At 39.9% G+C, this 13,973-nt stretch overlaps 1 protein-coding gene across 1 annotated transcript in view; it reads right to left on the bottom strand.

Moving 5' to 3' along the window:
* Nucleotides 1-2,048, bottom strand: part of fstl4 (follistatin-like 4) — a 257,662-nt gene extending 255,614 nt beyond the window's left edge. The window contains exon 1 of the mRNA XM_023266557.3: nt 1,914-2,048. The gene's annotated coding sequence lies outside the window, so the exon portion shown is untranslated. The remainder of the gene's footprint in view (nt 1-1,913) is intronic.
* Between the last annotated feature and the right edge of the window lie 11,925 nt (nt 2,049-13,973).

Here is a 13,973-nt window from a genome sequence, read left to right as displayed (position 1 = left end):
TGTATCCAGGTGACTTATCTGGATATGCCTCAAAGTGAGATTACATACGAATCAGAATGTAACTGGATCTGTTCAAACACATTTGGAAGTCGCCAGTCTTGCACTGTAATATACATGAAACATAGGAAGGTGAGAATTCTTAGATTACTGCTACATATTAAATATTTTTGAAAAGAAAAAGGGAGACAAATGGAATGCAAGACGATCTGTACTGATCTGTCAGGTAGACTTTCGAGGCTTCACTTCACTTCATCTGTACAGGTGTTATTTTAGGAATCTTCACAACCCATTTGCTACAAGTTTTTGCACTGATCAATACTTCCAAGAATTGAGAATACATTTGGTGAAGTGTGTTGACAACTGAGAACGATGACTGGCTTCAAAAACTGCAGACTGCCTTGATGTTGGGAGGTTATTGTTGCCTATGTTTGTATGACGTCAGACCAAGTCACACAGAAATTTAAGCAGCAACACTGTTTGCTGGTTACTTGTGATGCAATCGAGATAACAAGAATGCAGATTATGCATGTTATGTATGGAGTGCCATTATCCAGATACAGATAATTAATAATAATTCCAGGTCTAAATTGGAGCCTACATGTGAAAAACAGTAACAGTCTATGGAAAAACATTGAGGATTTTGCTGTGTTCCAAGCCTAAAAAACTGCGTCCTTGTGTCCCAAGATTGCAGAGTTGTTTCAAAGGGTCATTCATATCATTTGAAAATAGATCACACACACTCACACACACTCACACCCCACACAGTATTCCAAATAGCCTTGCCTTGATGGAAAACAGCACATCCGGGGGGAAAGGACAGATATTACACGGATCATTAGTTGCAAATATAAAAAGGGAGCACCACAGCGGCCTAATGACGCTTTGATAAGCTCTGTTCTGGAAGTAAACATAATCTGTTGACTTTCAATTCTTTTGTCACACCACCAATGATAGTTGAGGCAGAATGAAGCATTCTGCTGTAAATGGGCTGCTGTCGTGCAGAGCTGGGAAATGTGGAACACTCTGGAAGAAAACAGGAGTGGCTGGAAGAGAACATGTAAATACCTTTTTGTTCTCGTAAACGTTCTCCAGATGAAGAAGTCGCCCAAGTGTCTGAAGCTGCTTCTCATCTGGCTTGACATAAATACCTGCTATCTCGCAGCCTTTCCATTAACGCTGATCACTGAGTCACTGTGACTCATGACGCCTTCTGGACCAACAGTATTTACCAATCAGAATTTACACACACCTGCGAATTAATATTGCATTACCCTCATTGCTTTTCCAATGAGGTCGGGAAGAGGCCTATGCTTCCTGGATGCAGTTACTGGAGGACATATGGCTGAAAGCAGTATAGTGTGTTATCTTGCAGCCAGCCACCAAAATACACTTATGTTCTCTTTGCTTTACATGGCCATAAATCTACCAAACAACCTGCGCAGGTTTAACTGAATGTGTACATTTGCACTTACAGTTGTCAACATTTTCAGCTGAATAACAATGAGAAAACGCTTCAATGAGAGTTTTGTAGCTGGAGCTATGCATCACATAGAGGTTGCAGATGGGAGCCCAGTGGAATCCATAAGTATTTATGCCTTTATCCATCAATATTTGAGTTAAGAGATGGTAACAATCTACACCAATCGCACTGACTCCATGACAGCCTGTTGGAGTTAAGGTTCCTTCTCGAAAGGAAGTGAAAATATGGAATTTGGAGTTGGTAAATAAACACCAGACTTACAAAAGCAAGCAAAATTAATATATTTCTAGGCTTTCAGTGTAGGTCTCACAAAGAGCCACACAGTAATCACATAGTTTTGTTTGGTGTTTTGTAGGTGAGGTGAAAATCTAAGGTGCAGTGCTAGAAGTAGAAGCTCAAAAAACAATTTAAGTTGGATGAAAACAAGGTTTACCTTCTCAATAAGGAGCCAGATGAGAAGGATAAATAGGTCCAGCAAAGGCAGGCAGGCAGACAACAGCATGAAGCTACTGTGCAAGTTGAGTTCTTCAGGAGTAATGGAGTCACAAGCAACAAGCGTGCATGCAGGGGGAGAGTCATGTGACTGTAGAAGGTTAGAACATACCGAGGACAACTAGTGGACAAAGGAGGAATTGCAGGATGGCGATACACATGGATTAAGATGAAATACTGTTTGTGATAATGAAACTGCAGCAGATGTCACAAATCTGGGCATTAAATGATGCCTGTCTACTACTTAAAATCAATCTCCAGCTGTTGATTTAACCACTAAACTCATTCCTATGTATCAAAGTTACATCTGACAAGCTTTAGTTTACCTGGAAATAAGAACTTCTGGCCTTATTTCTTCTGTTTTTGTCTTTTTACCTTTTTCCTACATTCAGTAATTATTTGAGGATTAATAAAGTTTTATCCTATTTTATCTTAAAACGGCTCTGATGTAACTCTGCACTGCAGATTTACAAAGTCCCTTCCACTTTTTCCATTTCCTCCTCCTAACTCCATGCAGCTTAAGCACACAAGCTCACCCAAACCATGCTTAAACACTGTAACACTACTCCACACTACAAAAATCTATTTGAGCAATTCAACCATGAAGTAGAATAAAGCCCCACCCTATAAGCTGACAGGATTTGTTCATTAGATTTGTTATATATGAAACTCCGGAAGTTTGAATCCATGTTTTAAGCTGCAGTTTCAAATGGAAATGCATGGCACTGACTGCTTATTTTTGTATATAAAAAACACCATGTAGATACATTCTTGAGATAGAAAAAAAAAAGACTTTTAAGACAATCTCTGAATATTTGGGGATCATAATCTAGAAAATATGTAAAACCAATGTGCCATACAAACCGGTAAGACTTGTGATTGTTCAGTTTGTCATCAGCAAAAAGTGTTTGCTTTCTGAAAACTCTGGTTATGGTTTACCAGGAGGTGAGGTGCCACAGTGGATGATACATATCTAGCTGATATTTAGCAGCCTGTGTGCCCCACTCTGATTCATAACTGTATGAATGAAAAGGTGAGTATTGCCCTAAAGAGCACAGTGCTGTTTACTATTCCCCTGAATAGAGATATGTTATTGGAAATTGACTAGTCACAGAGAATTGAGGCCTACCTTGTAGGGCAAGTAGTTGTCATTGTTTATTTCTTTCTGCTATATGACTCATAAAATCAAAACTTTTGCTTTTGCTCCTCAGCATGACCCCGCACATTAATTGTTACGCCTCTCGATCATGTTGTACATACCCAGAACCCACTTCACCTCATTACTAGAAATGAAAATTATCCACAGAATAATATCAGTGCATCGGTAAAACTGCCTTGTGGTGAGAGGATGCCTGCATTAAGAGAGGGTCAGCGGAGGCATCTCGGGTTCCTCTATATTCATTTCCTTTATAATCGCTCAAATCCTCAACAGCATTTAGAGGCAATCCTCGCCCAGAGCAGTGTTTACTTTGCACACAATGGAAAGTCTGCTGAGCAGAGAGAAGGCGCAGGAATACTGACGGCCCTGCTTCATATTCAGCTCTGTCTTTGCCTTCGGAGGGGTCTTATGAATCCTAACCTGGTGCTAAAAGGCCTACATGGATGCAAAATAACCAGCATTATTCTGTTAAAGTATAATCACTAATGTATGTTCTGATTTGGATGCAAGTGGTTGAGGATTTAAACTCTGAAGTGCATAATTTCAGGCAATTACATTCTTTCATGTGGTGAGTTGTACCTCTGATTCATCCATGTAGCAACACTGGGATCCAGCAGAAATTCTTCAACCTACATAGCACTACCTCAGCCTTTTTCCAGCAGGTGGATTATCTCCTCACTGCTGTATTTGTTCTGATGAGATTGAAAGATTTTTGTGTTCATGGTTACACCCTGGCATAAAAAATACAATGTTGACTGAGCATGTGCATGTATATAAGTGAGAAACTAATATTTTCAGTGTGCAAATATCTCAAGACATTTGCGACTGCATGAATGCAAGTTTATTTGTGTGAAAAGGTTAAGAAATTAAACTACTGATACTAAGTGCAGATGGACACTGACATGCCTTAACTTCATGCATTTTATTATTCACAATTCAGAATTCATTAAAGACGCAAAGAAAACATTGGAAGTATACAGGCTACTTTCAGGTTAAAGGATGGTTACTGACGTTCACAAGGTTCCCTTGTGTGTTATTTTTCCATTGAAAAGATGAAAACGAAAGTTATTGCAATATTTTTCTTGAAGATGCAGATTAAATGTTTACATTTAAATCCACATTTCTCTTGGATTTACAATAATGACAATTTTGCCTCCCCAGAAATGACAACAAAAAATCTAGACAGAGGGCAGCAATAGGGAAAAAGAAGGTCAAAGTAGGAATTTTATTTTGTTAATACTAAGCTGCATTATGCTACTGAGCTAACAAGCTGTTACCAAAAAAAAAAAAAAAAAAAAAGGCACACATGGCAGCTTTATATTGCTTTTACTGGAAGGGCAGTGGCATCTTTGCAGTAGTAAGTTCTTGTGTATTACAGGAGTAAGTGCAATTTCTTATTTTACATTAATGTGTACAGTTTCTTCCAATATGATGTCCTGAAAAGCTTCCTGTGGCACCACAAAGTCTATATAGTTCCATGTTATATATGAAACCCTAAGTTGAAGTCTTTTTGTGGAGCACATTTCCCTGCTACTGCAATATGACTGAAGAAATTACTTCACACTAATCAACATTGCCTCTCTTTCAACCAGCAACTGAACAAATTATCAGCATAATTAAACAAATTAGTTTTTGTGACATATTGATGATTCATTTACATTTGCTATGTGTAGATAAGAGCGCTCTCAAATCACTGCAGTAAAATAAACTCCAAAGCAACAATTGCACAGTTTCTGGAAAGACATGCTTTGAATTCTTAAAATATCATTTTCTGATGCTTTGGGCATTATATTTTAAATTCTATTCACCTGCACTGTACTATAGCAGAAATATCAGACAGAGATGCATCAAAATTGTGCCAATAAATGAACTCTAATAAACTACTACCTAAGCAATCGGAGCAAATCTTGCTTTTGCAGCTTGAACCAACTCGTTAAAACATTATTGCCCTTCATAATGGATAGCAGTGTCTCTGAATGACAATTTGTGAATTATTAGTGCGAGTTGTCTCGTGAAATAGGACACGTCTCACTCCCTGTATTTCTGTCCAAAGTCAAAGCTGCAGCACTGCGCCGCCTCACTGCTCAGTGTATGCCTCAGTTAACCTGGACTGTGTTGTACACGCCCTGAGGCATGCTGTCAAAAAACCTTGCCTGATGACAACCTGACAACTCCATCCATCTTATTTACCCGCTGGACAGCGCAGATCTGCTGTGGCAATCAATAACACTCACAATTAGTTTCCCTCATGGGGGTGGAGGCGAGGGGGGTACACCGGTTGGGGTGGGGAGCAGGGCTGGCCGGCGGTCCCTGCCACAGCTGGACAGAGTGTACGTGTGGCCCAGGTCCACGCCAGCCACATGTCCTGACATTAGCGAACATCTCTTGGGAGGTGCTGACATTTCCATATGTCCACTGGAAAAGAGGGGTGGGGGGCAGTCGTCTGAAGGCCTGCAAGTGTGTGCGAGTGTGTGTTTCCTCCGTTACATGTGAGCACTCATGTGCATTGTTTTGTTTCTCACCTTGGCTTGGTGACCTGGAAAATCTCCTCCAAAGGGGAGAGTGATGCTGAGGAGGACTCTCAGGAGGAAGCTGATGGATCTATATCAAGCCGTAAAAATAGATAACTGTCATTCATCATCGGGGTGTCTGGAAGTTAACCCTGACCAACGGGGCTTAACCACACAGAGCTGCCACGGAGCATACAAGTCCCAGCATGCCTCTGTGTCATTTGGATGCCCTTAGCAACCTGGCATGACTGCAGACAGGTGATTGATACCAGGTTTCCTCCTTGTGATTATGTTTTTATGCGATAAAATAGATTAGATCAGGAACAATATAAGGAGAAAAAAATCATATAAGAAAGACATATTGCCTGAATATAAGTGATTTATTAATCCGAGTGGGTGATATATGCAAAATATGACCTGTCATTCATGAGTGACTGAGATGAAATGAGGGAAAACTATTTTATTCATCCTTGCTGCCAAGGACGTGTCATTTTAGCACCGTTACAAGAAAGAAAATAACAAAACAGATTCAAAAATGCATTAAACAATTGTGTAACCTCACAAATCAGACTAAATCCCACTTTTATAACATTCATTTAAACTGAAATAAACAAACCAAGCATTGCAGTGACATCTACCAAGTGTCACGTTGCAGTTTTCTCCCATCAGCTGTTGACTTGCAGCTCAAAATGATGAGTTTTTTTCTGCTTTTGACAAACCAGAAGATTTCAGGTGAAAGATGAAATATACAAACTCACCTCTTGTTTAAGGAATAGCTACTAAACTGTGCTTCTTCTAAATGAGTGCAAAGCTTTGAATGGCTCAATGTCCAACAAATGAGTTTGTCCTTCAGGAAAAATACTTATTTGACTTTTCCTCTTGTCTGTGAACCAATCACCTTTCTTCAACCTCTTCCAGTGAGCAAACCCACTTCGAAACTCATACAAATGCTTATCTGGCAGAAGTACTTACGACACATCAAAAAAGCCACATTTCCTCTTTTATGTTTTTAGGAATTATTAATGCTGCTACGCCCTTCCTAAGAGAATGGCAAATACATATTCGATTTCCCCAGAGGGCAGCCAAGAAAATCTGCACAAGCAAGTTGTTCGGCAGGAATACTGCACAGCGGTGAGAAATGTATTAACTCAGCATTAGAAAAAACGCTAAACAAATAAGAGATGTACCCTCTTCTAATAAATGAGGCTTCAGCAATGAGAAACCTGAGGAAAAGTGTTTCTCAAAGCAGGGACAATACTTCAGGCAGCAGGAAGAATGTGCTGCTTTGTGGCGTTAAAGAAAGAAGCATAATTTATCCACGTCCATCCAAAAGAATCGATATTTTCCTATCAGTGTCGTGCTGGAAAAGACTAAAAGACTGTCGGAATAAAAGTAGTATGGAAACAGCTGAAAGATATAACCTTAAAAAAAAAACTGAATCACTTTAACTGTACAACTTCATCTCATCAACCTGGATGTCCTTGAAGGTTAAAGACAGGGGTCCCGGCAGCCTGTGGCGTCATTAAATCACTGCGTGTCAGCGTTAAACTTTGATCATGACAAATAATGGTGTTTTCATGTGAGCCCACGCATTGGACATCAATAAAGCCTAATGGCGTGTCAGACCTATTAATGGATTACTGCACAGAGCTCATAAAAACACAATATCCCATCAAGTCTAAAGGCCCTAATGATCCCACAGTGTCTAGTAAAGTCACTGTAGGTCCCATCCCCTGATGGATATCAGCTCTTAGTCCATTTTATCTTACTGCTATTTAAGAGAACAGAGAATGTAAAGGGAGGACAAGACAGTATGATTACCTGCTGTGGTATGCAGGATGAGAGAATCCCAGTTTAGTCTTAAGTGCAGCAAAAAAAATGCACTGAATATTAAAGTGGCAGCAGGAATGAAGAAAAATGTTGGGTTTTGTAGATTTTTATCAAAGGTCTTTCAAAAACATTCTCACTGCTTGGTTTTTGATTACAGTATATGTATCAACGTTAACACTGGTTCATTGTAAGAATTGTTTATCTGCAGTCATCTCAAGGTCTCTGGGGATGAGTCGTACATGTGGGATTTTCTGATGCTACCAAAGCCAGAAACTGTTAAATTAGTCACATAATTGCTCTTAAAAACAGATCAGAATTTGGGGGAAATACAGTTGTGCTCATAAGTTTACATACCCTGGCAGAATTTATGATTTCTTGGCCATTTTTCAGAGAATATGAATGATAAAACAAAAACCTTTCTTTCACTCATGGTTAGTGTTGTGCTATAGTTTTTTATTATCAAACAACTGTGTTTATTTTTTTTAAATTATAATGACAATAGAAAATACCCAAATGGCCCTGATCAAAAGTTTACATACCCTGGAGGTTTGGCCTGATAACAGGCACACAAGTTGACACAAACGGGTTTGAATGACTACTAAAGGTAACCATCCTCACCTGTGATCTATTTGCTTGTAATCAGTGTGTGTGTATAAAAGGTCAGTGAGTTTCTAGGCTCTTGACAGGTCCTTCATCTTTCATCCAGTGCTGCACTGACGTTTCTGGCTTCTAAATCATGGGGAAAGCAAAAGAATTGTCGAAGGATGTGCGGGAAAAGGTAATTGAACTGTATAAAACAAGAGAGGGATATAAAAAGATATCCAAGGATCTGAAAATGCCTATCAGCAGTGTTCAGACATTAATTAAGAAGTGGAAACTCAGGGGTTCTGTTGAAACCAAACCACAGTCAGGTAGACCAACAAAAATTTCAGCCACAGCTGCCAGAAAAATTGCTTGGGATGCAAAGAAAAACCCACAAATAACTTCAGCTGAAATACAGGAGTCTCTGAAAAAAACTGGTGTGGCTGTTTCAAGATGCACAATAAGGAGGCGCTTGAACAAAAATGGGCTTCATGGTCGAGTTGCCAGAAGAAAGCCGTTACTACGCAAATGCCATAAAGCATCCCGCTTACAATATGCCAAATAGCAGAGACAAGCCTCAAAACTTCTGGAACAAAGTCATTTGGAGTGATGACACCAAAATTGAACTTTTTGGCCACAACCATAAACGCTACATTTGGAGAGGAGTAAACAAGGCCTATAATGAGAAGTACACAATCCCTGCTGTGAAACACGGAGGTGGATCGCTGATGTTTTGGGGATGTGTGAGCTACAGAGGCACAGGAAACAAGATGAATGCAGCATGTTATCAGAAAATACTGGAGGAAAACTTGCACTCATCAGCCCAGAAGCTGCACATGGGACATACTTGGACGTTCCAACAGGACAACAATCCAAAGCACTGTCAGGCCTGTCTCTGCAGGCTCTGGCTAGTGCCCCTCCTTCCCTTGTGTGTGTTTCCTTTTTAGGAACGTATGATGTTGAGGAGGCGGCGGCAGGTGTGGAAGAGCTCCTTCTGGGTAATCAGCAGAAGTGGGAGCAGATGTGCGGAGCTGATCAGTCACTTCTCCCTCACTACTTAACCGGACTCCATTCTTCTGTCGACGCCGGATCGTAAAAGCTACTTGTCAGTGCTGACTCAGTTATTCATTCCACCGTTGCCTAAGTACACCAGTAATTTGTTCTGTTCTCCTTCCAGTCAGGACTGCCTTCCGTTGGAGTTCATCCGACCCCTGGATTCGGACTCACCTGATTCATCTTTAACCTTCACCTCCGCCATCCTCCAACCAGCTCCAGCTTCTGCCCTCCCCAGTCATCTCAGCAGCAGATGCATGTCCATGCCACCTTCGAGCCTCTGTCCCGCTGCTTCTCAGTTGCCAGCTGTAGCACCGGTCCGAGCAGGCCCAGTTTGAGTTTCTTCGTTATTGTTCTGTTGGTGAGTACTACGCAGTAGGTTTAAGTTGTGTAATTCTGGCACATAGTTGTAGTCTTTTGTAGTGGTGATTTACAGAGGGTCAAAACCTGTTTTTTGGAAATTAATTTATCTGGTTCGTGGAATTTTTGGACTATAGGCATCCAGAGTATGGGTGGTGTTTTGACCCACTCTTTCCTTAGCAATTGAGTAAATGTAAAATTTTTTGCGTCATAGAAATGTTTGTAGAGATCTTCTGAGTTTCCCAGCATTGTTCTCTGGCCCAGGTATTGCCCATTGTAGATCTGCGATAGTTTTAGTTACCTACTAGTCACTAGAGGCGCTAGCAAGTTTTAGTGTAGTAGCTGTTTTGTAGTTTTGACGGTTTCCATTTTTCGAGGTCGCTGGGGGTTGTAGTTTTGTAAGTTTCTTCAGTTTGTAAATAAAAGTTCGTTTGCCGCAACTTCTGGACTCCTTCTCTTTCCTGCATCTGAGCCTCAAGAAAAAGCTTAACAAGCACAAGGCCAAGTCTACCTGTCAGTGGCTACAACAGAATAAAGTAAAGGTTCTGGAGTGGCCATCTCGGTCTCCTGACCTCAATATCATTGAGCCACTCTGGGGAGATCTCAAATGTGCAGTTCATGCAAGGCAGCCCAAGAATTTACAGGAGCTGGAGGCTTTTTGCCAAGAAGAATGGGCAGCTTTACCATCTGACAAAATAAAGACCCTCATCTACAGCTACAACAAAAGACTTCAAGCTGTCGATGTTAAAGGGGGGAATACATGGTATTAAGAACTGGGGTATGTAAACTTTTGATCAGGGTCATTTGAGTAGTTTCTGTTGTCAATATGATTTAAAAAGAGTAAATACAGTTTGATAATAAATGGCTTCACCCAACCACTTACCATGCGTGAAAGAAAAGTTTTTGTGTTATCATTCATATTCTCTGAAAAATGACCAAGAAATCATAAATTCTGCCAGGGTATGTAAACTTATGTGCACAACTGTATTCTTTATTTGCTTTCTTTCTGAGGGCCAGACTGGCGATTAGCTTAGCTAAAGGCTGGAAAAGAGGGAAAACTGTTCGACTGGTCCTGACCAAAGTTTAAAGAATCTGCATACCGGCAATTTTTAATGCTCATTAATTAATGTTAAACTTCCCCTTTGTTTCATTATCACACAAACAGAAATGACTGGCTTCACATGACCTGGAGCTATTTCTTGCCAAACAACAATCATGCATCCCCCAGATGATGTGACATCAACACTACAGACAGACCTGACGAACACAAGGTTGTATTGTACTTCAGTTATAGTCACATAAACTGTTCTTTCAATGTCTTTGTGACATCAAGCAACAACAGGGTTTGCCTGTTCATCCCCATTGCGTCTATATCCCTTTGCACCATTATTTAACAGTCATATTCTGACAGAATTTAATGAAACTGCTTTATCAAGGTTCATTCATTCAGAATGATAAAAAGCAGCAACAGTGATGGGCAGCTGTGCAGTGGAGATGGTTTGATTGAATGTATGTTACTGAAAAGTAGCAGATAATACATCCATAGTAATATTTTCTCTACCTGTTGAAGAATATCTATCAGTCTCATGGTATTTTTGTAGCTGCTTCAGATCTGAACATGTAGATGCATTTCTGAAGCTACACTATTGATTGTCCTTTTTCACCTTTTTCAGTAAAAACATGCAGTACAGACGGTGCCATGATTCATATATTGGCCTGTGTATCTGCATAAGAAACATAATTTCTAGACACTCATACATGCAGTTACGCCGACATGGATGCATGTGTGTATCCTTGTGTGGGTGTTTCTTCAGACAGCAGCATGAATAGGCTGTTTAAGCCCTTTTAGCATTGCAGCCTGTGGATTTTGATGCGCTTAGAAGTCTGATCTAAAAATCCTCTCAGTTATTCATGTCTCTATTTTGGAAAAAAAAAGGTACTATTTCTGCTCGGTTTAAAGCTTTCTTCGTATATCTGTGTGGAACCCTGTTTGTCAGCTTTTAAAATAAGGAAGTGTAAAATAACAACTTGCTGATTGTCATTATTTCACATTCAGGTTCCTGTGCAGATAAACATACGGCTGAAATAGCTGTTTAGAAATATGCTCTGGTTGTGATGAATACACGCATTACTATTATATACTGTACGGTTATTGAATACCTGCTGTGTCCTACCTTGAAGTGACAAATGTAGTGTTTGGCATCCATTTTTAATGTTTCATATTTACATATTCATGCAACACTAATTAAACACGCTTTGAAACTCTATTTTTAATTTGATTTTGATTAAATTCCTCGCTGTCTGTATGGAAGTCATCCTCTCAGGAAATGTCGGACTCACAGTGACGCAGATGGAAAGGGGACTTCATGAATTTTCCATTAGAATTTTCACTCTATAATGGCTATCAGAAATGCAAGCCTGCTCATCAGCGAGTGGTCAGCTGGAGCAGGAATCACTGCTAAGCATGGTTCAGCATCACAGCACACATCACATGCTGCTAGAAGCTCTTTTTTCCCCCAGCCCTCTGCACCTTTGCCCCCGGCGTCATCACCACATGCTGTCTCCCTCGCTGTCTCTCCTGCTCAGGTGCAGCGTAATTATGCTCCACACCTGACACCGGTCGGTTTATTATCCAACAGAAACTGTAAAGGAGAAAAGAAACACTGTGACCCCACCCACGGACATTCTCAGGCTTCTAAAGGTCAAAATGTCCGTATCATTGCAGTCAGTTAGAAATAATCCACAGAGCTGAAGTGAAAGACGTGAAAAGAACTTCTTTTATGTTTTGTAAATGGCAGAGCTCAACCTCTCTTTTTAAAATCAGCATCCTCTGCATCATCGTCCTCCCTCTGATGGATGTAAGATGTTGAAATACGCACTTGCTCTCCTTTCTGTGAGTTGTCCGTGTTTAGTTAAGCAATTATATTCATTTTCTTCATTTACTTCTCACAGAAAAGAACAGCTAGATTACAAACAAGCTCATTTTGGTGGTTCTGAAGATAATTTGTTGCCATTCAAATGTGCGAAAAACTCTTACATTCGGGATGATCACAGCCAAAATCTGCTGGTCTTGCATGTTTCTTCACAGCATGAAGGGATTGTGTTCTCCCCCTGGAGACCACAATCCTGAGCAACAGCATTTAGCAGCTTGCAGTTTGAATCTAATAGAATGTTGGAGAAAAAGGGGCAAACGGTCCCGGGAGTACATTTCTATGCCTATATGAATTATCCCTCTTAATTTGTACCTGTTAAACTGCATTTTATGGAAAGCTGTTAGACCTGGATGTTAGTCTAATGAGGGATTTGATGGGATTGAACATGTAGTGCGATGAAGGGAGTTCCTATAAACAGCTACTTCAGCCACATTTTGCGTGCTGCGTCCATGCATTTTCAAGACCTTTTTTGTTGAAAATAAGGTTTTGCTTGTTTTTCTTACCAGTTAACTTGTAACTGGATTTTAAACTTGACAGGTTACTTCTATTTTACAGGCGCAGCTTTCCCAGTGTTTACGGCATTGGTTATCAGCTCAACACAACACACAGACCAATTTCGTAGGAGTTCAGCCATCCCACATGACACTACTCAGCCAATGAGGTCTCTGCATTGCAGGGTCTAAACATCACAGCTCTGCATTCAAAAAACAGTTGAGAGGCGAGGGGCAGATGAGAGGAGGACAGACAAAAAATAAAAATAAAGCGACACCGAGAGGAAGAAGCTTTCTCAGCTATGAACAAAATCAAAACTAAATGTCATTCTAGACTCACCAATGAACTCCAAATGTCTTTGAGAATGATCAGGCCACAATTCAAAATACTAGCAGGACAAGCTGCAGCTCAGTTCTCCCATTAAGCAGCAGGGATATAAGGGAAGTGATATAACACAGGAAAAAATGCAAAAGTGTTCAACTGTTTACATTTTTTGAGATTTAGCTATTGTTAAAGGTGTCTGTAAGTTGGTTCAGGTTGTTCAGTCATTATTTTTTCAAGTTCTGCTCTTTATTTTCAGATGTACAATTATATCAAAAACTATTTATTAATAAATGCTGTCAAAATGTTTTTGAACTGTACTGAATTTGATTTGACCGTCAGTTATTGATTACATGCAGATGCTACTAAATCTACTAGGTTACATAAACATATATCACACTAATTCAGGTTAGACTTCATGATGTTCAGGACCTTTGCTTTAATACATTTTCTCTAACTGGACCTCCCCCCCTGGAATTTTAGTTGAATACCCCTATTCTAAAGGATGCAATAGTGACAATATATGCCTTTTTTTTTTCCATTTTAAGATATAAAAGGATTATTGTCATCGATAAATTTCTAAATACGTAATTTTGATACGCAGAAATTAGATGTTAGGGGTTAAATCAATAACCAGAGATGAAATTTAAGGTTTTGTTTGCACCGATAAAAAGACACACAAAATGACACGCAGAAAGAAAAATAAATGCACTCTTGTCTCTACTTCCTGATACCAGGCTGGACTAACAATTTATGCGTCT

The sequence above is a fragment of the Amphiprion ocellaris genome, chromosome 14 (assembly GCF_022539595.1).
Source record: "Amphiprion ocellaris isolate individual 3 ecotype Okinawa chromosome 14, ASM2253959v1, whole genome shotgun sequence".
NCBI lineage: Eukaryota > Metazoa > Chordata > Actinopteri > Pomacentridae > Amphiprion > Amphiprion ocellaris.
Note: the sequence above shows the minus strand (reverse complement) of the source record. Positions and strands in the feature narration are given on the sequence as shown.